Source organism: Protopterus annectens, chromosome 5.part0 (genome assembly GCF_019279795.1).
Source record: "Protopterus annectens isolate FY-2018-M chromosome 5.part0, PAN1.0, whole genome shotgun sequence".
NCBI lineage: Eukaryota > Metazoa > Chordata > Ceratodontiformes > Protopteridae > Protopterus > Protopterus annectens.
In genome coordinates, this window is record NC_056735.1 from 738364460 (window position 1) to 738389042 (window position 24583).

Below are 24583 nucleotides of genomic sequence, written 5' to 3' on the forward strand. Positions count from 1 at the left end.
GACAGGTGAGGATGCAGCACTTTAAACTACCATCCAAGAAGATTAATATCAGGAGAAGAATTGTAGCCTATTTAGATTGATGCATGCTGTAGGAGAAATTTCACATGAATCAATGGGTAGCATGACAGTGCAATTTTGCTCAGTGCTACAGAAGATTTGAATGGTGGCAATAGATACACGGGTCTATATTGGATCTGCGAATGTTCACAATGTCGAATCTGACATTGTCGACACATGAACAACAAAACCGCAAAACATCGAAGAGGTAAACAAAAATCTCCGTAAGGGGAGATTTCCATTCACTTCAATGTAGTGCGGTCTCAGAGTTGGTATATTTAAGTATCGGGGGCTGTAGGGGGTGCAGGGGGGGCTTACCCCGCTGCTTACAGCAAGTAGTTTTGTTTCCTGATGTTTTTTAATGTTTATATTAGGTATTCGATGTTACTGGACTTCGACGATATGGTGTCGATCATATCGTATTCAAAGTTCAGTAACTTCGAGTATCTAATATAGACCCTAGATACACACCTGGGGTATGAGCATGCTGGCCATGTAAGGCATCAGTCCTATATATACCTATTTGATGTACAACACCTTACCAATGTGACACGAAATTATGATATTGCAGTGGCATAACACCCCTAGGAGCTGTGATGCAGATGTTGAGAAGGCCAGTGCTCTGACAGCATGACTGAACTGTCTATGCATTCAAATACTGCTTTGCACTCTTCTAATAATACACTGGCATGGACAGGCATGACAGTTATTGCACAGTCTAGGGCAGGTATATGTCTCTCAAAATGTGCATTTCAGAGACGCTGATGAAGGGATCGCTGGGGGAAATGCATCATTTTGGTGTCAATGAAGTGCTTGTGTTTACATGGTCAGACTGCTGAAGTGCTCCCAGGGCAAAATACTTTATTTAGTGTCATTTTAGTGCTTGTGCATACTTAGACAAACTACCAAAGGGGCTGCAAGGGGAAATAATTTGTTTGTCAGTGAAGTGCTTTTGCATACTTGGACAAGGTACTAAAGGGATGGCTGGTTCAAGTTCTTGGATTACAAATCAGATTTCACAGGCAAAGCACCACTTTTAACAAGGAGCATCTGTGCTGTGTGGATATTACACTATGAATTGCAAGAACACTTCAGCATATGCTGCTTTACAAAATGTCTTATTTACTTCTCATTATATTTACGGCATTTCATATTAGTGTAGATGGCCTGTGCGAATCTCTCCTTTGCTTGTTCATAAATATCAGGGGTACCCAAATCACATTTGCACAAATGTCATTAAACAATGCTGTGAGTTTCAAGGGCAGAGAAGTTTACTGTTTGTTATGCTAAGTCTGTGTTCATTGTGAGACTATTGCTTTGTTTAGCAAATGCTGTCAGTGTTTGTGCTATAACATTTTGAAATAAAGGTTTTAAATTAAATCCAAATATCTGTAATCATTGTAGAAGTAAAGAAGAAAATAGTATGTACACTGACAAGTTTAAACAGTGTTTATGGTGACTAACTAACTAACTAATTAGCTAACTAATGGAAAACTGGAATCGCTGAGTGGGGCTTCTGCAGGGAGACCTGATCTATTACTGTGCTTAGGTCCCCATTTGACCATGATCTAGCTATGCACATAATCACATCTGTTTGAGTGGTGTACTTGGGACAGGTCAACCAAATCTGATGCAGTCAAACACTGTTTTATTTCCCTGTTATATTCGGAAGCTTGAGGCCAACTGTGGGTGTTCTGTCCAACGAGAGTTAAACACAGCATTAACATCTCCTGCTAATACTGACAATAAATGTGGCCAAAAGTTGTAAAATCAATAATATCTTCATTTGGGCAATAAAAATTAGTTATTACAAGCATTTCTTCCAGTTTGTTTTTCAGCTGGGATGTCTTCTTGGTAGAATTTGCATGTCCTCCCCTATGTTCATGTGGGCTTTCTCTACGTGTTCTGTTTTCCTTCCTCATTTCAAAGATATGCTATAAGGTGGATCACATAGTCTAAATTTCTCATAGGTGTGAGTGCATGGTATGGAAGAAGGACCTGGCAATCAACTTCTGTTTCTCCCTTTACCTTTAAATCTCTACAGATAATGTAAGTATCCATGGGCTTGCTTTGAAAATTTTGCAGGTAGTAGTGACTATCCATGGGGTCACTCTAGAAGTCCCATGAAACTTGTCAGAGAACAAGTAAGTGAGTGGACCAAAAGTAGATTGTACTTGTGCAGTAATCCAGTTGCCTTCCCTATCATGTTGTTCATTCTGAACTTTCCAACCTAGAGAGTATACAGTAAGATTACTACCCCAGGTATGAAGTTTGTGCTTGACATTTCTTGGAATATTGAAGTTTCTCCAAGGTATAGCAGTGTCAGAGTTGATATATACAAGTACGAGGAGTATGGAGACTTGACACCCATATCAGGGATACAGGGGACTTGCAAAAAATAAGTGTAAAGGAGAAGAGTGATGTTCAATATTCACTTTTCTCCTGCATTTTTGGGAGGGGTGGCATGTTGGGACTTGGCATTTCAGTAGAGAATCAGAATAGCATTTGCATGTTTACATTCATTTTAATTTCTTGGAAAACACATTTTGTGCTTTATATTTGTGCAAATGTAAAATAGGACTAATTTTTATTGAAGAAGAAACCCTTTTAAAATGTTAAGGTTAAAATAAATCCATATAATTAAGCAGTTGGGCAGGCAAGATTCTAGACTACAGTGAGGGTGTCTCTCAGCCTCTGTCCTGGTCTCATACTTCTTTAGATTGTGTCATTTTCTTCTGAAGTGTTCTACAGCCTCTATGCAGATGACTTAATAATGGGGGAAAGGATTTACATCTGTTATAGATAGAGCATGTCTGCAATAGACCATGACTAAATTGACCAGTTTGGGCACAGGAGAATAAGATGCCGATAAAAACAGCCAAAACTAAGCAAATAAAATGTGTGAAACATAGCTTGATGGGTGAGTATTTAAAACAGAATACATTTATTTTCAGCATGGATTCATTGAAGGATCTAGGTATATGGGTAGATCCAGCTTTGATTATTTTCTTGATAATATTCATCAAATGCTTAATGATAGTTATAACACAATAAGCTGTATAAAATATTTAGAGTCTAGGAAACAATAAATGATGAAATTAGAGTTTGTAATTTACATTAAACCTAAACTAGACTATGGAATCCACATAATAAAACTAGCATGCGTAATTGGATAGAGTAAAGCAGAAAGATGCCAGGGGCACCCGTGGATGTGAAAGCTTAAGTTATCATGAAAAATTAAAGTGCTTAATCTTTTACAGTGTTTCATCTAGATATTTAAAGGAGACCTTATTGAAGTATAAAGGGCATGAAAAGTTGAGGTCTTATCATCCAAAGTGGATGTCTTGTCCATCAGAAAGGACATTTGAGAATGTTGTGCCATATCAGCCTCCAGCTGGGTTGAGGAAAAGGGAACATCTAAGGAACCAGGGTGGTCCAAGAGCTTGTTAAGAGACCCAGCAAAGACATATGAGATGACCATACAGCAGCAGAAGTTTCAGAGTGGGACTTTTTAAACTTAATTTTTGGCAAGGGAGGGATATCTGAAGCCATCATAACCTATATCAGCTGCTTAACTCTCTGAATTTCTAAATAAATCTTAAAGATAACAACCTCCTGTGTAAGGTGTTGGAGACAAATGAGTGATAAATAAAACTATCCTTATAATTATGGGTAGGTCCAAGACAAAATAAACACTTAGAGTGCTTGTTCCTGCATGGAATTTGCCTCCTGCAGTCACATTTTCCTCTCTTCAATGACACAAACAAAAGATTCTTGTTGTAAATAGAAGAAATAAAGGAAGGGTCCACAACAGGGATACTTATGTGCCCAAGGCAATGGAAAGGACATGGATCCCATGTGTGACAGACTAAAGTTGAAACAAGAGTTCACTGTTCAGGTTGGTAGCAAGAAATTTCAGATGTGTTTTGTGCCTGTACCCCCCTCTAGCACTTTCTTGCTGAAGTCATACACTGGACATATGGCATGAGATGAAGGTATCCTGGCTGGATGTGCAGCATACCTCGCAACTGTTCAGATTTTTACAGATTGCCCAGATTTTTGCCTCATATTTTAGGTTTGTTCCTAATAAATTTTTGGTTTTCTGACAAATGATGGGCAAATAAATGAGGATGGGAGTCAGAGAATAGTGACAGGTGTTTGGAGCTTCTGACATCATATCCTTCAGAAAATTCAGGCTAATGGAAAACCGGTCATTTTATTAACTTTTTAAGTTTTTAGGAGCAATATTAAAAAATTGTCCCTGTTTTTTTGGGGCCTTTGACCCCTCCCCCCATTATTTATGGTTTTGTCCAGATTTCTTGCTGTCAGAGGTTGAGAGGTATGTGCAGCTATCATTAGCAGGATACCCCAATTTTTAGTGATACTGCAACAGTAATCTAAGGAAGGATGTGATGCATATGCTATTAAAAAATACAAAACAATTTAACATACAGCCCATTATCTAAGTACAATAATGAGAGTTATGCTAGTGATGCTCACCCCGTTGGACATTTTTACTGCATATGTGTATATCACTGCATATTGGTAGTAAATAATCAGCTCCTTCATCCAGGTCAGTCTACCACCCCAACCCCTGCTAGCCTCACCCATAGTTCCCCAGAGAACATAGCTGGGCCTATAATAGCTTTTTCACCAAAACTATACAATCCCTAGCAAACCAACTAACCCCCACAAATTCCAACACCAGCTCCAATCACCCTAGAAGCCATCCCCAATTTAGTTTCCAACCCATCTCCACCACCTTTATGAAAACATTGTTAAAAAAACTAAAACCTACTACCCTCTCTGCTGACCTCCTCCCTGCAGAGTACTTACAAACAGATGCAGAGGCCATTGCATACCCCATATCTATACTGATCAATAGAACCTTGTCTGAAGGTACTCTCCCCTCCCTATGGAAAATATCTCACGTCATCCCACTCCATAAAGGCGGAAGTTCCACAGAATTATCCAGCTATAGACCAATTGCTATTCTTTCCCCACTAGCCAAAATAATGGAGAAATGCATACATAAGCAACTAATGCAATACCTTATACAGAACAACCTACTTTCCAACTCCCAGCATGGCTTCAGGCCACATCACAGCACCACCTCTGCCCTCCTTTCCTTTATGAACGCCATAAACCAAAACAGGAATGATAGTAGGGTATCCACTGCCCTCTTTCTTGACCTACCAAAAGCCTTTGATATGGTCAACCATGAACTCCTCATCCTCTCTCTGAAGTCTATTTCTCTGAACAGGCACACAATCCACTGGTTCCAATCCTACCTGACTGGCAGACAACAGGCAGTATTATGGCAGGGCAAATTATCCAGCCAACTACCTCTCACTCTTGGCGTCCCTCAAGGCTCTATACTAGGACCACTACTCTTCTCTATTTTCATCAATAACCTCCACACAGCAATCCCTAAAGCCACCTGCATTCAATACATAGATGATTCCACTCTCATCTGCTCAGCCACCTCCCCATCTGACCTACAAATATTAACCCAAAACACATTTAACACCATTGAAAACTGGCTCTCCAACCAACATCTACTGCTGAACCCCAATAAAACTAAACTTCTGCTCTTCACCCCCACTAGCAGATCCACCCCATTCTCATTCACTATTACATCCAACAATGGTACCACTATCTCCCCAGATACCCATACTAAACTTCTAGGAGTCATTATAGATAATAATTTTAAATTTGACCAACAGGTCAACAAAACCGTGCAGACCATCAATAAAAAACTTGGATCACTGTACAGAAACAAATCATTTTTAACCCCACTGGCTAGAATTGCAATTGCTCAGTCACAACTACACTCTGCTCTTATTTATGCCTCTCCAGTACTCTCAGACCTAAATAAGACTGAACTGAATAAGCTCTCCCATAGCTATAACCATATTGCCAGATTCGCCACTAACTCCACCTATAGAACCCATCACTGCCAGAACCTGAAATAACTAGGGTGGCTAGAACTTCCCAGCTTAATTCAACTAAATCAACTCTTAGTAGCCCACAAAATTCTTAACCATCCTGAAGATACCCCCTCACTCTCAAATATTATAAAGCCATACAACAACTTGAGGTCACTACGATCTGCCGACAAACTAATGGTCCAAGCCTACAAAGCTAACAATTCAGCTGGGGAATCTCTGTTTGCCACCTTTGTTGGCAAAACCTGGAATTCTCTACCAAACCATATAACCCTGCAATCCTCCTTAAGTCTTTTAAAAAAAAGCATCAAACAGTATCTCAAAGTCAACTGGCTTTGTCCATGTTCCTACCCTGACTAAGCTGTAAAATGAACTCATATCTGCATAATACCTCAACTCAACTATTTACCGTACCAGTCTGATTATTTCTGCTTTAATGTGTCTGACCATGTAAACTGTGTGTCCCTTTGGGAATAACACTAAAACATTGTATATAACTCTTTGTCTTACATTTTCTATGTAACTAACTTAATGTGTAATCTTTGTAATTATTGTGTAATCTTTGTAATTATTGGTTGATGGAGCTTTTCTCCCCAGGCCTCCGCTGAAAATGGACATATATCCAGTCGGACTATCCCGGTAAACAAATGTAAAATAAATAAAACAAATAAGTAAATAATATAGTAAACCAGATCTCAATTACTTCATATATTTTTTATTTAGTGAGAGAGGCTCAACATGATCAGTATTCTTGTTCATATTGTGTACTATGCATAACATACTTCACTGTTTTGGTGAAATAGTACTAGGTAGCATTTCAGAGTTCCACATTACACCTGATGCCAGGCTATTACTCCTTTCAAATAGGTTTTACCAGACTTGTCCACTAGAGAATTTACATTCAAGGGATCATCATGAAGCAAATACACTTTGGGATTATTGTTTAGTTAAAATATGTTAGTCCCAGTTTAGCTTTCGTTTGAGTAAAACATTAAGTATTGTCCAATGTCATTGTATCTGCCCCATCATTACCACCAGCACTGGGTCTGTTGTACTAGTTTTCTATGATTGTGACCATGATTTGTATATAACAGATTTTCATGTTCCACCATTTTGCTTCATGCTTGCTCTGTCTATGCTGCATTCCACTTGAAAATCATAAGATCATCTTAAGAAAAGCAGCAGAATCTCTGTACAGTCATTGATGCTAACTCAGGAATGGACCAGTACTTGATTATATATCCCTACTAGTTGATAGTAAATAGGGTCTGGCCCCATATCTCTGATATACAGAGACAGTCAATAATGCCCAAAATAACATATCCGCCACATAGTGAGGACTTCTCAACTAACATACCTCTCATAATAACTATCCATGATACATATGGACACAATTGGATTGGGTTCCATAACTAGGCTTATAAAGACCCTGATGGTCATTAGCTATTATATACATAAGAACCTTTGTTAACATGTGACTGAACTCCCATAATAAGCCGGTAGTAAGTCCAGTGCTAAGCCCTATTTTCATTCTCTTTGGATTTACGTTATTCGTTTTATGCCTGATAGGGCTGCCAGCTTATTAGGACATCATCATTTGAGACATTCTCAGCTGTGTTGGTTTTATGCTAATATGGTACTGTTAGCTACTTGACCAAAGTCCATGTAGCCTATGCCAAATATCTCTTGCAGTAATCTGATCAAACAAAGTTCTCAGTTCATCCACACTGTCCTACATGAGGAGTTCTTTTGCATCTCTGAAAAAAAAATCTCACATTCATACATGGCAGTCATACCTCTCAACTGTCCCTGATTTTGACTCAAATTCTAACTCTGTCCCTCTTAATCCCAACTAAAACTAGTGACTTTTGGAGGAAAGGTGGCGAATTATACTTAATGAATAATGACAATAATTAAGAGTTATAAACTTCTTTTACTTCAGAAAATGTGTATTAATTCATATGCTCCGAGTCTGTCAATGTTTCAAGTTAATAGCACTAATATCTTAAAGGTGTCCCTGATTTTCCCTGATGTTGTCCTGACTTGTCCCTGATTCAGTTGATATTTGTCCCCAACTGTTTGAGAGGTCTGGTTAGTACCCCAAAACTAATGCAACCATAAAACAAGAACAATAACAGCAGTGGTTACTTTTAGCAACAAAGGGAACAGGCATCATAATAGGCTCTCATAACTTGGCTCCCTTCCCCACAAATGGTGCAACCCTGGAGGATATTTTTATTAGAGGGATTTGTGGAGCACAGCCACCCACAACACCTAAGGCAACCTTTACAGAATCATTGGAGTAACAGGGGAGTTATTCATAAAGACAAAGTATGTCAAGGAGTTAACACTTTAGTACAAATAAGTAATCCTAAAAAAACATTAACATAGAGGTAAAAGACTACCCTTCCCCCACACTATTTTAGTTTTTGGGACAAGCATATAATTACTTACTGCTATAAACTCTGTAATGCACTTGGTACAAAGTTGTGCGAGTTCAGAGTGGACTTATTCAAGTAGTATGACTGAGGGTGGAACAGTCCTTACATGGGATGCAGCAGGACTGGCAAGGTGCATTGCTGTTCTTTCTTTGTTTTTATTTGTCAGGTTATTTCACATGTGTTTATTTGTTTATGTATGTATGTATGTATGTTTTATATGACTTTCCAACAGTTTGCAGGTATCCATCATTTATGTTTGGTATTTTGTTTTTCAGTGACATGTGAGGTCAGGATTATAACACAGCCTTTTTACATGTCTATTGCAAATGCTGACTACTTTGAGTATGGTGTTTGTTAGACAGGAGGAATGCATTTCATCCAATCTCTGAAACTTTTTGGTGATGTACAGTGAGATTTTAGGTTGCATATGATTTGCAATGCAGTGTGGTGTGTTACATAAACAGGCAGAAAAGAAAAAAATAATGTGACTATGTATGTTAGAACAGCTTTAGGAGAGTTCAGATTTTACATTTGTGAACAAAAATCACCTAAAGTATTCTTGGATAAGCTCACTAAAATTATTTCTGGGTGGTTCCCATGCTGAACAGTTTTACAGATGACCTCCCTGAAGCAGTCTGTACATCAGGACCGGGGATACTTCAGCAAAAAAAAAAATCATCTGCTTTTACTGTATTTGTGTTTCCTCCTTCTTTATTTTGCTTTTGCCTCTTCTTAAAAGTACTCAGTTTTATTTATTCTGCTGCACTTATTGCTGCTTGGTAGTAGCATGATTAAATTGTAACTGTTATTCTAAGTCTTTTGGTTTAAGCACTTGGGCTTCATACCAGTTGTTTTACATTAAGGTTTGTGGTCTGCACTGTTGTAGCAGGACAGGTAGCTTACATCCTTCTAAGCTGGGAATTGCTGATTGAAAGCTCAGTGTCTGCTATTCTAAAAGTGTATTAGTTCTGGTTTAAGCACTTGGGCTTCAGGCCAGTTATTCTACATTAAGAAGGTTTGTGGTCTGCACTCTTGTGGGAGGAGAGGCTGGATCCTGCCCTTCTGAGCTGGGAATTTCTGGTCACAGGCTTATTGTGCTTGCTTATTCAAACTGTTTCTGAAATTGGTGCACCTTGTTGCTGTAGCATAGGACCAGAATCAGGCCTGCTGAACCTACTTTGTTTGTATAACTTGAGCACTGATCCATGCCATCTTTTTTGGAGAATGTTCCCCTGCACCGTAGTAGCAGGAGTGTGCAGTTAGAACTTGTCTGATTGAAGACTGCTGGAACAGGGCTCAGTTTTTAGTTTTTTTCTGGTTAATTGGGTAACTTGTTTAAATCAGATTGTTCGTTTTCTGTTGATATATATATATATATATATATATATATATATATATATATATATATATATATATATATATACATATAAATTGCACTTTATTCATCTGCTTTTACTGTATTTGTGTTTCTTCCTACTTTATTACTAGGGGCATTGACTACAACTCTGAACTGAGATATATAACAATAAGCATCTTTTTATGCGCATTTAAAGTGTTTTTTTTATTGTATCTGCTTTATTTTCTGAAAAAATATATATACTTGTTTCCCGCCTTTCTAGGCTAGTATAGTCCAGTTTACAGGTTAGTGCTGAATTCAGGGCTGTGTTACAGATCTATGTGTATGCCCATACCTTACTTGAGGAAGTTTCTCTGTTCACCTGTCAGAGAGGGGAGCTTTGAGCAGCCTATCTGTCCCTGGAGGAGTGGTTTCTGGTCAGAAAGTAGTAGTTTATTGGCCAGTTTGGGCTAATTTCTATCTCTTTCATTTCCCTGCTATAAAAACTGCATTTGCCCAGTTTTGTGTACCGGGCAGCGCCGGTTAGCTAGGGTATAACTATTCCCGGCTCCACAAAGTCTCCTTTTCAATTTTTCCCTTGGAACTAGACAAGCTTTTAACTTAAGCACTCAAGCCATTCATTTCTCAGCCCGGCACTTGCTCAAAACTCAAAGCAAGCACTTATAAACCCTAGCACTATAGAAAGACAAAGCTCTCTGTTCGACCTTACCAGCCATTCAGTAAAACAGTTTACTGTACCTATCCAGGCATATCCAAAGGGCAGTTTCATGTGTACTCTCCAGTCCAACCGGTGAATCTGGGCATTTTGAGGCAATGTAACAACTGCCTCATGTACACAGACAACCCTCTCCTCCTACCACCAAACACTAATACATGCGAGAGATGCAATTATACAGCCAAACTGGAGGCTAAACTCCCTCAACCCAAGACTGGATCAGACAGTCAAGAGGAGAAGGGAAATACTGGCATCACACCACCAGTCTCACATAGACCTATTAAACCAGCACCGGTAAAAAACACACGTAAATGCATGAAAACATACTCAGAGGCTCTAAATAAAAATCTGCAAAAGCAACAGAGCCCTCCAAAGCAGACATCCAAGCAACCTCCACCCCCCAACACAAACCATGAAACACATACTTCACAAAACCAGTGTGCCATGCAATCACAGCCCTCAAGGCAAAATAACATACCCAACATACTAGTCATAGGTGACTCTATGGTCAGGCACACTGACGTCCCACTCACTAGGCTGAATAAGGAGAAGGTTACTGTTAGCTGCCTGTTGGGTGCCAGGATCCGCCACATAACACAAGCACTCAGGTCACTCCAGAACAAGTACAAATATGACTCTGTCATTGTCCATGTTGGTGGGAATGACCTGAGCCGTACCTCCCTGGACTACATGAAAAGAGACATGGAAGAGCTCTCTGATCACGTAGCCCAGGCCAGTATGACCCTGACCCCGAGTAGCATCCTGCCCTCACCAAGAATGATACCACGGTATAAAGAAATAAATATCAATTTCAACAACTGGCTAAGTTTCTGGTGTCATTCAAAGGGGATCCAATGTCTGTCTGCCTGGGATGACATGCTCGACAAGCCACTCTGCTTTGCTAGAGATAGCTTGCACCTGTTTCCCTTACGCTTTTGAATACAGGCCAAGGCTCTTGCCAACCCCATATTGCCTTTTTTAGACAAGGCTCAAAAGACAAACCCATCACCGTAAATAGCACAAGTAACAAAAATCTGAGGGTAATACTACTCAATGCCAGAAGTCTAAACCTCAAAATGCACGCGGCACTCCTCAGTATGGAGAAAATCGATATATGTGCAGTAACAGAAACCTGGTTTAAGGCTCCAGAGAGCACCCCAGCACTACCAGGCTACAACTCATACCATACATTTTGGCCACAGAACCTGGACTGAAATACAAAAGGTGGGGGAGCATCCATATTCATCAAGGATACCCACACCTCCAGGTTAGTGGCACAGCATGATGCTTCAGAGATTATCCACGTGCAACTAACAACGGGCAAAACTGCAATTCAAATTGTAGCTTGCTACAGATCACCCACCGTGTCCCAGGACCCCCATTCCGCATTTCTGGAAACAGTGGGTAACATAAAGGTCCTACCAAACACCCTAATATTGGGTGATTTCAACTACACAAACATTAACTGGGAGAACTACTCAAGTACTAATTCCCTTGCCCAACATTTCCTAGAATTTATAAACTCAAACGTCCTGGAACAACTGGTCAACACTCCCACCAGAGGTGACAACACATTGGACCTGGTCATCACCAACATGGACGACCGGTGTTCCACACCAGAAGTCAACCCCTCGCTGGTTAGATGTGACCATAAACAAATCACTTTGGATATCCACATTCTTCCCCCACCCCCTGACAAGGAAACCACCATGAAAAACTTTTCAAAAGCAAACTTCATGTTATTTAAGATGGAGGTGGAAAGTTTCAAAGCCCCCATGCTAAAGGAATACGCTGTCCAAGCTGCAAAATCTTCTACTGACACCTACAAGAATGCATGGATCGGCTATCCCAAGCAAAACCAAGACTCACTCCTCCAAGAAAAGGAAACCAGTCTGGTGGACCCCTGCCATAAACAAACTATACAATAGAAGGAGGAAACTAGTACAGAAAAGAGTAAAATCCCAATAAGGGAGGACATCCCTGATCAGTATCAGCAAGAAACTATGATCCCTCATAAAATCATCCAAGGTGAGCTTTGAAAGAAAACTTGCCAAGGACTCCAAAGATAACCACAAGGCATTCTTTAGTTATGTCAATAATCTAAGTGGCAATGCTCAGATCTGCTCGGAGTTAGTGCAGAATGGCACAAAATACACTGAACCAACCAATATTGCCAACATCCTGGCAGACAGGTTCAGTGCAAACTTCACCCCCATCTCACTCCCAAAAGGGCCCATAACCATACCAGAAGAATGTAGAGCCCCTGAAATTACAGACACTCAGGTTAAAATAGCCCTCTCCAAAGCCAAAAACACAACATCAATGGGACCGGATGGTGTCCCATGTTGCGTCCTACATGAGCTCAAAGACGAATTAACCCCTCACCTAAACACACTGTTCACACTCAGCCTCTCCACAGGCTATGTACCCATAGAGTGGTGCACAGCAACAGTTATTCCGCTCCACAAAGGTGAAGCCACAACAGACCCCAGGAACTATCGCCCAATAAGCCTGACTAGCTTGGTCTACAAGGCTATGGAGGGCATCATCATGGAACTCATTAACAGAGGCATTGGGAACCTCCAAACATTGGACCCTACCCAGTTCGGTTTTGTTAAGGGCAGATCATGCCTCCTAAACCTGGTGGACTTCTTTGAGACAGTTACCAAGGCTATAGATGAGGGAAAGGTGGTACACACAGCCTACCTAGACCTCGCAAAGGCCTTCGACATCATTCCCCATTCTGGTATTATAGACAAGCTCACCAGCCTGAACATAAACCCCTATGTCCCAAGATGGGTTGCAAATTGGCTCATGGACAGAACCCACATGGTGAGAGTTGTGGGAGCTAGGTCTGACTCTAAACTGGTTACAAGTGGCATTCCCCAGGGCTCAGTCCTAGGGCCCCTCCTCTTCGGCATATACTTCTCAGAGGTACAGACAAGCACAGGAGGACTATTGCTGACCAAGTTCACAGACAACTGCAAACTAGAGGCTATAATTGACTCACTGGCTGACACAGACATCCTCCAAAAGGGTCTCACTGAGATGGATACCTGGTGTCAAAAATCATGGCCTCAAGCTAAATGCCAAAAAGTGCATAGTTATTCCCTTTGGAAATAACAAAGTACCCACAAACTACCACATAGGTGGTAGTCCCCTAAATACAGAAAATTTAATAAGGGATCTGGGGACCCAAGTTGATAGTAATCTCTCCTTTGATAATCACATTGCCAAAGTGGTTAGAAAATCCTTCTATGTGGACCACCTAATCACAAAAGGGTTTGCATACAGATCAAAAGAGGTCATTGTGCCCCTCTACTCATCACTCATCACTCATCAGACCCATCATAGAGTACACTGCCCCATTTGGGATGTACCTTACAAGACACCTGCAACAGCTGGAAAGACCACAGAAGTACCTCACCAAGAGGATCACTGGCCTCAAACAGATGCCCTATGCAGCTCGACTGAAGAAACTCCAGCTGTACTCGGTTGCATACGCCTGCTCAGAGGTGATCTCTGCCTGACATATAAGGCCATGTCCAACCCAGAATTGATGGACATGCTCCACCTAAAGAAAACCTTATCCCCTCGAGCCACACGCTCTAGGGATCTAAACCACACCACAACAATAAATAGGACTTGCTGGAGGGATAGATTCCTGTCCCAGAGACTTCCCATGCTTTGGAACAAGATTCCAATCTACATTAGGCAGAGCTCCTCACTATCACTCTTCAAGAGAAACCTTGACGAGTGGATGGGAAACAGAAAGTTTACTCCAGGGATCACTTCAGTGGCTCTGCTGGACAGAGGCACAGGGAACTAATCTCAGGGGGTGGCGAAAGCCAACACATTCTGGCTAGGCTTATAAATGCCTTCGGGCAGATAGCTTAGTACCTACCTATGAACCTATAATGTGGAGCAATAGTCTGTCTTTTCCACATGCCTACTATTGAAAGCTGACTTGGTTGTTGAGTGCTTTTAATGTAAAATATTTAAAAAAAAATCATATTTGTGTCTGCCTCCAAAGTGAAAGACACACACAAAAAAACAAAACAAACAAACAAAAAAACAGTAGCTCATATAAGCAATTCTCTAGATTTCAAAACGAAGTGATAAGGTTTTACTATCACTATGGGACTGTAAGTAAAGGAGCACACACAGGAAACTGTTAGCATTTCCTGAAGTGTTGAATTACCCTTCCCCCAAAGTACTGAAACCTAAGCCATCACACTAAAAGCTGTCTAAATGTAAAGAATAAGCTCACCCAACCTACCAGCTTAGTCAAAACAATGAGAGCTGCAGGTAATCTTGGCACTCTCCCTTCAAGCACCTAGCGAGAACTTGTAGAAATCAGAAACACATTCATTCTTTCATTCATTCATTTCATTTTGTTATGTAGGAAATCTGACTGGACAGGACCAGTTTTTAGCAGAGGCCCATGAATAAAAGTACCATATGACACATTATGGTAAAAAAGATCCATATAACACATTACAGTATACAGAGAAAAAAACACATAAATGTGCACAATGATAGACGTATTAGCACTTACTCAACACATTACAATGAACAGAGGGCAGTATTGTATTACATTCATGGAACACAATAAAAGACACACACAGTCAGTTACTATATAACATACATTAAATATATGCCTATTCTAAATATATCAGTTATCAGTAAACCATAGTAGAATGATTTATGATATGCCTGAGGAGACAATACATTGAGTTAGCATGTTACGTGTTACAGCAATAGGAAAAAATATATACATGCATAAAGTAAAGATTTGGAAAACATATGGTGATGTTTATACAGTTGCAAGCTTCAAGAGAGATTAGTAAGTAGATACTAAAGAAATGCAGTGACAATAAATAATCAGTAGTTGCTTATGGAGATGATGAAACTTCCAGATAGCACCAATAGGTCTAGGAAAAATGAAGGCATTATTTTCACTGATTGCTTGAAATATGTACTGTTAGAAAGAATTCAGAATGCCAGGGGTATACAAGTTCCAGTTTTCTGCAACAGATGAGGGGAAGTGTGAGTCTGTATAATAACTAAGAACCACAATTTGCTTGGTTAGGATTTTTTTTCTTATTTTCATTTAACAGGTAAGCCCACTGGACACAACTGTCCCTTTTCAGGGGCAACCTTGGAGTAGTCGCTGGTTAAATGACTTGCAAAGTGACACTCAGGCAAATGGAGGTTGAAGGTCTCAAACCCTGGACTATAGGAAAGCTGCTTGTTAACATCTGCTAACCTTAGTCCTCTTCTCTGCCAGAAAACTGACTGGAAATGATGGGATAAACTATGTTCATGGTTGGTAGAATACCAAGAGATTACCGGAAGTAATGATGAACATGTTTTGGGTTGGCAGAGAAGTCTGTGATTAGTGCTTGTGTTAAGAATGGTATATTGCTGTCAAACTCTAGCTAGCTACCCAGTTACTGACATTGAATGAAAGACATTGATATTCTTTGGCAGAATGACCAGAGGCAAAATTTGAATCTGTATAATAAGCTTGAGAGAGCTTGGCTTTGAGAGAAAAAACACACATAGAAACAGTCTGAGGAAGATGTGACAGTGGTTATGCGATGGGTCTATATTACGAGATCGAAAACCCGTTTCAGCGAATACCACAACACCGGCACATATAGCGTGAACTACGGTAACGGCGAACATTCAAAACTGTGAAACACGAAATGTCATGGCTGGCCCGTCTGTGGTATAGCTCCATAAGGTAAGTGTGCGATAATTACAGACCTTAGAGTTAGGGTGCGGGTTAAGGTAAGTGCATAGATAGGTAATGTATGTAAGGTTTAGTGTAGGGTTAGAAGTAGGGTTTTGTTAAGTGTATGTGTGTGGATTATTTGTTTTGTTTGGGTATATGTCTGTAGGGTAAGTGTGCAATAGTTACGGACCTTAGGGTTAGTGTGCGGGTTAAGGTAAGTGCATAGATGGTAATGTATGTAAGGTTTAGTGTAGGGTTAGAAGTAGGGTTTGATTAGTGTATGTATGTGTTCTATTTATTATGTTTGGGTATGTAGTATGTAGTGTGCTGTGGTGTTGGCCGACTATGACGATTCGAGATTTGAAATTTCACGGTTTAGGGGGTTTGGCGTATTTGCAGTTTGAGCTATACGTGTTGGAGTTGTGGTGTTCGCTGAAACAGGTTTTTGATCTCATAATATAGACCCATGCAGACATATCTGTATCAAACAGTGAGAGCACTGTGTAGTAAGTAGGATGCTTAGCTTGCAGTTAAATTGTTTTAAGGTACTGTTAATATGTTGTTTAGTTTTTAAAAGGAGATGAAACGTAACTGATATTTGAACGCTGAGACAAACAACTTCTAGGAGAATATTGCTATCCAAGTCTGAATCATAGTGAATGAATTTTCTGGTGATAGTGAATGGTTTTAAGAAAGCCTGTGCTGAAAGAGCTGAATGAATGTTTGGATTTAATGCTCTCATAATATTCTTTCTGATAAAGGAAGCACAGGGCATGCATAGCAAACATATCCTTTGCTTAGTATGAAAACACAAAATCTTAACCCATTCCTATTTGCATTAGAAATGTCTACAACCATGAGTATGGTTATATGTTACTATAATGAGTGAGATGAAATTTAGAGATTAACACAACTTTGCATGAAAATGATTCCGTATTGAAAATTTATACAGGATAACATATCAAATTTTGTGACATAAAAGTTACTTATATAGAATATAAATCTTTCAAGTAAAAATAAAACTTGGAACTCCAGTTAACCCTGGAATATTCAGGAATTACTGTAAGGCTAACTTCCTGCTATTAAGTACCAACCTGGCAAAATGTCATGCCCCCATAAACCCTGTGAACATTGCTACCTACACAGAACTGTTGACAGAAAGCCTATACAAACATGTTAATAGCTGCATATAGGCAACTGTACCCACCAGGAAGAAGTACAGAACTAATTAAAAAAATAAGTCACCCTGGTAGAATCACAACATCACTCTCATCAAACTAAACAAACAACTCAGACCACAAAAAAGGTCTACCAAAGCCAAATTTGAGGTAAAATTTGCTTCCCAGGTCAAGGACAAATACAAGGCATACTTTGACTATGTCTGCAACCTCAAAGGCAATACAGAATTGTGTGCAGAGCTCATTGTAAATGGAGCCACCCACACTGAGTCAGAAGATATAGCAAACCTACTGGCAGACAAATTCAGCTCCAGCTTTACCCCTCTCTCCCCCTTAACCTTCCCTGAGGAAATATCTTCAAATATAACTCCCCCTACTATCTCTAGGGAACAGGTCCTTAATGCTCTCTCTCTAAGGCCAAGAAGACTGCATCAATTGGCCCAGACAATATTCTAGGATACCTTCTAAATAGCATGAAGCATGACCTATCAGGTGCTCTGGAAATGCTATTTAACTGTAGCCTCCAAACAGACTTTGCCTCATCTACAGACCCTGGAAAACAGTTCCCTAAGTCTCACTAGTCTCATATACAAAGCCATGGAAAGAATTATTATGAAAATGATCATTAATGACATAGGAAACCTCCAGACACTGGACCCAAGGTCAAGGGCAGGTCATGCCTACTCAACCTGGTGGACTTCTTTGAGAAGGTCACCAAAGAAATGGATGAGGGCAAAATGGTTCACATTGCCTACCTTGAACTGGCCAAGGCATTCAACACACTACCCACTCAGGCATTGTTGACAAACTCAAAAGGTTAGGTACAAACTTTTATGTCACCCAGTGGATAGCTAACTGGCTCACAGACAGGACCCAGGAAGTTAGAACTGGGGAGTCCACCTTTACATAGAGGCCAGTCACAAGTAGAGTACCTCAGGGATCGGTCTGGGGACAAATCCTTTTTTGTCATTTACTTCTCTGAAGTCAAGGCCAATGTCAATTGTTGGGGAGCTGGCTAAACAAAAGTAATTTAAACTTTTGTTGCCCACCCCTACTGGGAGTTTGTGGTGTACTCAGACCAGAGAGGTAAAACTGGTCAAACTGCTTCTGTGTTATCTCTTTGTCTCAGGGTGTGACTTTGGAAGGGTCTTTTATCTGCTGGTATAAAAATATTACATTTGAGTTGAATCACTGCTTATCTTGCTGAGCTCCATTTGTGCCTGCCGGAGAATACTTCTTAAACAATCTGAATTACAGAGCTACATAAGTATATTTTTTGCACTTTAATTGTTCAGTGTTTCTTATCAGCGCTGCACTTGTATTTATTTTGCTTATCAGTACTGCATTGTTTTTTATTTATTTGTGTAACAGTTCTGCACTAGTTTGCTGCACTGTTTTTATTTATTTATTTGTTTGACTGAATTATTTACTTTTCTGTGTCTCCATTTATATAATTGCTGATCTGTGGTTGAATTTTTGTTTTCTCCCACCTGCCCACCCCATTGCAGTTGTGCACTTATAATTGTTGCTTTTGCTGTTGCCTGCCCCTACTGTAAATTTGATAAGGGACACTCCTCCCAGTCCCATCTCATTAGCTCATTCTAATACAGAGATCATTTGGGAAGGTCAAACTCCTTAGTTCCTTAACCTTGAATTTTTTTCTGTTCCTCCTCTCAACAAAACAAAACAAAACACTATATTCAGCTTCTTTTACTGTATTTGTGTTTCCTCCTCCTCTATTACTTCATCTTGCTTTTTCTGCTACTTGCTGTGGCTTGTTCTCTAAAGTGTTCAGTTGCATCCTTTCTGTTGCATTTGTTACTGCTTGTTTACAGCCTGTTTAAATTGTAAGTGTTATTCTAAGCCACTTAGTTTTGGTTTAAGCACTTGGGCTTTAGGCTAACCCCTTAGGTCTCCCTGGCCTTTTCTCACAGATTCTGAAAAATATGGATGGACAATTTCCTACAGTTTCTCCTTCCAGTCTGGTTTATATGGGAATCCTGAGACAGTGTAGCAACTGCCTTTATGTACACAGACAACCGCCTACTACTACCACCTAGGAACACAATTTGCAAGAGATACAATTACATTAGGAACCTAAAGTCCAGGCTCTCTCCCTCACAAGCCAGCATATCTGGCACTGAGAAGGTTGTCAACACAATCACTACACCTCAAACACCACCCACACCTACACAACACACACCTACGTATGTGGAGATCCTCAACAAAAACATACCCAAACAAAGGAGGCCTCTGAGGCAAAAACCTCTGAGACAAATACACACACGATCTCCACAGCCCTTCACACCACATATCATGCATAGTTTACACACCTGTGTCTCACAACCACTAAGGCTTAACCATAAACCCAACATATTAGTCATAATTGACTCCATTGTGAGACACACAGATGTGCCTCTCACCAGGCTGGATAAGGAGAAAGTCACGGTTCGTTGTCTGTCAGGGGCCAGAATCCACCATATCACACATGCACTCAAGTTCCTCAACAACAGGTACTGTTATGACTGTGTCATAGTCCATGTTGGTGTGAATGACTTGAGACTTACTTCCCTGGACTATATGAAGACAGACATGATTGAACTCGCTGAATATGTGTCCCAGGCAGGTATGTCCCTAGCCTCAAGCAGCATTCTTCCATCACCCAGAACGATGCCTGAATACAAACAGAAAATTATTGACTTTAACAATTGCCTTAGTGTCATTCCAGGGGGATCCACTACCTGACAGTCTGGGAAGATATGATCGAAAGACCACAACGCTTTTCCAGAGATAGCCTGCATCTGTCTCACCTGGGCTTCAGGATTCTGGCAAAGGCTCTTGCCTCCCCTATAGTGCCTTTTTTAGGAAAAGTGATGAGATTAAAACTACCAACATAAAAATTTCAACAAAACACAAATTAAAGGTCATGCTACTAAACGCTAGGAGTCTAAATATGAAACTGCACTCATTGCAAGCATTCCTAACCATGGAAAATGCTGACATCTGTGTGGTCACAGAAACCTGGTTCAAAGCTGCAGAGAGCACCCCAGCCTTACCTGGTTATTCATCCTATCATACATTCAGACCCTAAATGGTGGGTAATAAAGTCAAAGGAGGTGGTGTTTCAATATATATATTAAAGACACACACACCTCCAGGCAGGTCAAACAGTATGATGCACAGGAGACACTCCAGGTGCAGTTAACTATTGACAAGACACCTATACAAATAATAGCTAGCTACTGGCCCCCAGATCTGATCCAAGATGCCCAAACTGCCTGTCTAGACCTCTTTGAATCTATCAAGATTCAACCTTTTACCCTGATCCTGGTGACTTTAACTACTCAAACACAGATTGGAAGAAATACTCTTGCCAGAACACAAATGCCCAGAGATTCCTCAATTTTGTCAATGCAAATGCTTTGGAACAGCTAGTCAATACCCCCACAAGAGTTGATAATATCTTGGACTTGGACCAAAATGAGTAACCACTGCAGCATCCCTGCAGTATCATCCTCCCTTGCATAATCCGACCATAAAGCGGTCACATTTGTAGTCGCTGTCTCCCCCGTCTAGCTAGAGTCATTCAAAAAAACTTCTCCAAAGCTGATTTCAGCCTCCTGAAGGATGGTATAAACAATTTCACAGTCCTCTCCCCCTCTCTAGGAGCTGATATCAGTATCCAAAACTATCCCAAATTACTATATGAACATTTATATAGATGCAGGGAATCAGGAAAACCTGACATGACTAAATAATCCTCCGCAAGGAAGAGTAAACCTGTCTGGTGGACATCTGTGATAAATAAACTCTATAAAAAAGAAAAAAATTGCTGACCAGGACCAAGAAAGAGCAGGTACTCAATTGGAAGCAATCTCTCCTTAGCCTAAACAAGCCAATAAGAGCACTAGTGAAATCCTCCAAAGCAAACTTCGAGTCCAAATTGGCCACATCTATTAGAGACAATCATAAGGCCTTCTTCACATATGTCTGTAATCTCAAAGATAGCACCCAGATCTGTCCAGAACTGATGGTCAAGGACACCACATATACAAATGCTGTAGATATAGCAAAATTTCTGGCTGACAGATTCAGTGAAAATTTCACCCCTCTGTCCCCCCCATCAGTAAATCAGGACATTCCCAGTACCTGTCCCTTTCCCCTTATATCTTGGGATCATGTCATCGCTGCTCTCTCAAAGACAAAAAATACAGCCTCCATGGGACCTGATAACATCCCAGGCTGCATACTACATGGACTCAGGCAAGGACTTGCAGCACCATTAGGTACCCTATTCAACCAGTACCGCTTTTGTCCCAGCTGAGTGGAGGACAGCCACTGTCATCCTTTTACACAACAGTGGAGCATCCACTGATCCGGGAAATTATAGACCCATCAGCCTAACTAGCCTGATCTGCAAGGCCATGGAACAGATTATCATGGACCTCATTAACAAGGACATTGGCAATCTCCAAACACTTGATCCCACACAGTTTGGCTTCATCAAGGGAAGGTAATGTCTGTTAAATTTGGTCAACTTTTTTGAGACGGTCACCAAAGCCATGGATGAGGAGAAGACAGTGCATACTGCCTACTTGACCTGGCCAAAGCGTTCGGCACTATTCCCCACTTGGGGCATAATAAACTCTTTTAACTAGACATCAATCCATATGTTACCAGATGGGTAGCCAACTGTCACACTGATAGAACCCACCAAGTCAAAAATAGGAAAGCCACCTCTAGCAGTAGACCCATATTGAGTGAAGTAGCCCAGGGTTCGGTCTTGGAGCCTCTGTTATTTGGGATATACTTTTCTGAGGTACAGGCCAAAACCAGTGGGATATGGCTGACCAAGTTTGCAGATGACTGCAAGTTGGGAGCTGTCATCAATTCCCCTAGTGACATGGACATCCTCCAAGAGGGTCTCACCCAAACAAATGACTGGTGCCAGAAACATGGCCTCAAGCTGAATACAAAAAAGTGCATCATCATCATCATCCCCTTTGGGGAGAGTGAGATGTCCCCACAAATTATCACATAAATAACAATATTCTAAGCACACAGTCAGTCATGAGGGATTTGGGCACCCAAATTGATAGCAGCCTGACTTTTGACCACATGTTGCTTCCATTGTATGGAAAGCTTTCTACATAGCCCACCTCATAAGTAAGGGTATTTCATCCAGGGACAAGGAGGTCATAACATCCCTGTATTCTTCCCTTATAAGGCCCATTACTGAGTACAACACCCCATTCGGCATGTACCTCGCAAAGCACATGCAGCAGCTGGAGAGACCACAGAGGTTCCTCACCAGGAGAATCCAGGGCCTCAAACATCTACCATACACAGACAGGCTAAAAGCCCTATGCCTCTACTCTGTTTAATACAGACTCCTCAGAGGTGACCTCTGTCTGGCATACAAGGCGATCTCGGACCCTGCCTTGATGGGACTGCTGCATATCCGCAAGTCAAGCTCCACTCGAGTAACGTGCACCACCATAACAGATATAAGCATGCAAAATCTGAAGGTAATGCTACTCAATGCTAGAAGTCTAAACTTCAAAATGCAGTCTCTCGAGGCACTTCTAAAAATGGAGAACATTGATATCTGTGCGGTAACTGAGACCTGGTTCAAGGCTCCAGAGAGCACCCCTGCAATACCAGGCTACAACTCTTACCATACTTTTTGGCCACCAAACCAGGACCGAAAAACTAAAGGAGGAGGAGTGTCCATATTCACCAAGGATATTCACACCTCCAGACTAGTTACCCACCACAATGCATCTGAAATTCTACAGGTACAACTAATACTAGGTAAGACTGCAGTCCAAATTGTAGCTTTCTACAGATCCCCCACCATGCCTCAAGATTCTCACTACACCTTTCTAAACATACTGGAAAATATTAAGATACAACTAAACACCCTAATACTGGGTGATTTAAACTACCCTGCCATTCATTAGGAAAACTATTCGGGCACCAACACCTTAGCCCAACGGTTCCTGGAATTCATAAATTCCAATGCCCTGGATCAACTAATTCATAGTCCCACCAGGGGCTCAAATATCTTAGACCTGGTCATTACCAACATGGGAGATCAATACTCCATGCCAGTGGTCACCCCCTCATTGGTCAGGTCTGACCATAAGCTAATCACCCCCTCGTTGGTCAGGTCTGACCATAAGCTGATCACTCTTGATGTCCACATCCCACCCTCACCCCCCCAGTAGGGAAACCTTCATAAAAAAACTTCTCTAAAGCTAACTTCATGCTACTCAAGTCAGAAGTGGCAAACTTCATGACACCCATGCAGATGGAAACTGAAAGTTTGACTGCTGAATCCTACACAAAGGCATTGTATGAGCACATCAACTCATGCATGAATCGTGCCATTCCAAATAGAACCAAGATGCTCTCCTCCAAAAAAAAAAGAAGCAAATCTGGTGGTCCCCTGCCATAAACAAACTATACAACAGAAGGAAGAAACTGTTGCAGAAAAGAGGAAAATCCCAGGATGCAAAATACTCCCTTACCAGCCTCAGTAAGAAGCTGAGATCCTTCATAAAATCCTCCAAAGCTAGTTACGAAAATAAAATTGCCAAAGATTCCAAGGACAACCACAAGGCATTCTATAGTTATGTCAAGAATCTAAATGGCAATGCTCAGATCTGTTCTGAGCTACAACAGAATGACGTTAAATATACTGATCCCAAGGATATTTGGTATCGAAAGAGCACATAGATCTATAGCTAATACTAACTCTAACAAAAACTATCCTAGATCAGTTATAGTTAGATTTCTATCATCTTTTGATAAAGAGATGGTTCTTAAATCTGCTTGGGCTAAAGCTCCTGTTAAGATTAATGAAACAACTGTGCATTTTGACAATGACTATTCTTCCATGGTATTAGCTAAAAGAAAAGTTTTTCTGCCACTAATAAGGGAGCTTAAAAAAGCACAGTTTAAAACATACCTTCTGTTTCCTGCCAAGCTTAAAATCTTCCTTCCTGATGGTCCTAAAATTTTCGATGACTTAGACTCTGCTTTACTGTTTATCAAAAAATAGAAGAAATGGAATGGGCTAGTCCTTCGTTAAAGAGACTGGCAACTGAAGCTTCGTGGAAGACTTCAGAGAAGAAGAAGAGAC